This window comes from Orycteropus afer, unplaced genomic scaffold (assembly GCF_000298275.1).
Source record: "Orycteropus afer afer isolate SDZICR_OR568_19922 unplaced genomic scaffold, OryAfe1.0 scaffold00042, whole genome shotgun sequence".
Taxonomy (NCBI): domain Eukaryota; kingdom Metazoa; phylum Chordata; class Mammalia; order Tubulidentata; family Orycteropodidae; genus Orycteropus; species Orycteropus afer.
In genome coordinates this window covers 1,353,766-1,355,450 of record NW_006921629.1, presented here as the reverse complement: position 1 = coordinate 1,355,450, position 1,685 = coordinate 1,353,766, and positions in this window count along the sequence as shown.

Below are 1,685 nucleotides of genomic sequence, written 5' to 3'. Positions count from 1 at the left end.
GCCAGCCGTCTGGTTAGCAGGCAAGTGTCTTAGCCACTATGCTACCAGGGTCTGGGTAGGACAGCACAAAGGCGGGGTGCAGATCAGCAGAGCTGGGAAGTCAAGAGTACCGCAGGCATGTGTCTGGCTCCCAGAGATGTGGTGCACAGAATATGTAGGAATCATGGCTGCAAGATCCAAAGACCATTTTCCCCAGGGCTTTGAATTGGTTCATTCCAGTTTAAACCCTGCTGATAATTTGCATTTCCATCCCCAGATATACTGGATTAGAATCTACATTTTAAAAATATCTCCAGGTCAGTCAGTAAACAGGATTATACTCTAGACCAAGGATAGGTTCAGCTGTGGCTAATCTTGCACAGATACCAGTGATACAAAATACCTGTAATCCTTACAGAAAAAACCGAATACAGATATACGGCAATCCCTCACAGACACCCAGACATTGTGGCAGAAAGATCCAACAAATCTACCAACTCGGTACCAGAGTACTGGAGGACACCAGACTCAATTGGCACAACAAAATACATAAAAGTCTTGTTCCACAACTTACATTGGTGAGTAGTGACTGGGTCTTAAAAGCTTTCAAGCAGCCATCTAAGATGCTGCTAATGGTCTCCTATTGTTGGAAGTGAAGAAGAGTGCAAAAAACCAAGGGCATTTGAAAGTAATCAGCCCTAAGACATGATGGACCTCGAGACCAGAAGAACTAGATGGTGCCCAGCTACCAATGCCAACCACTTGGGAAAGGATCAATACTGGAGAGCCTGGATAGAGTGGGAGGAAATACATGGAACAAAATCCAAAAACACAGTAATGACCAGAATTACTGATCAGATGGAGTCTGGTGGGACCCCCAATACTATGGCCCTGGGATACACTTTGGACCTGGAATAAAACTCACTCCCAGGGGCTGGCTCTCAGCCCAATAGTACAAAGACGTACAAGCAGACCACTCAAACCAGGGTGACGCACCCACCTACACTATGAAGATGCGTCCCTTGGAGCAATTGACCACAGGGCACCAGAGGGCAACATTCACACAGAGGAAATGCAGGATACACAGGAATGCATAACTATGAGGGCCACAAAGGTGGGGGTTACTGGGAAGGGAGTGGAGGAGAGTAGGTTTGGGCTGGGGATGGTAATTGCAGAGTGAAACCAAATGTACACGAAATGTTGAATGTAAAACAAACTCTGATCTGCAAACTCGCACCTAAAGCATAATAATAAATAAATAAATAAAAATAAAAATATCCCCATGTCACTCTTATAGATTCTCCAAGTGATTCTTATATATACATAAGAATCACCTGTGGATCTTGTTAAAATGAAGTAACTAATGATGTGTATCTGGGGTAGAAATGCAATTTCTCAGCAGGGGGTTAAACTAGAATGAACTGGTTTGAAGGCTTACTTTCCCCCTTAAAGGGGACTTTTTAAATTTTTATTTATATTGTGATTTGGGTGAAAATTTACAGAGCAAATTCATTTTCTATACAGCAGCTCACATATACTTTGTCTCACGACATTGACTGCAATTTCCCACAATGCAACAGCTCCCCTCCCACTTCCTCACGATAGTTACCTCTTCCCTGTGTCCTTCCCTCCCATGCACTCTTGCCTCCTGAGCTGTCTCTAAAAGGGAAATTTAATTCACAAAGCTGATGCCCAGTGCTCCAGCT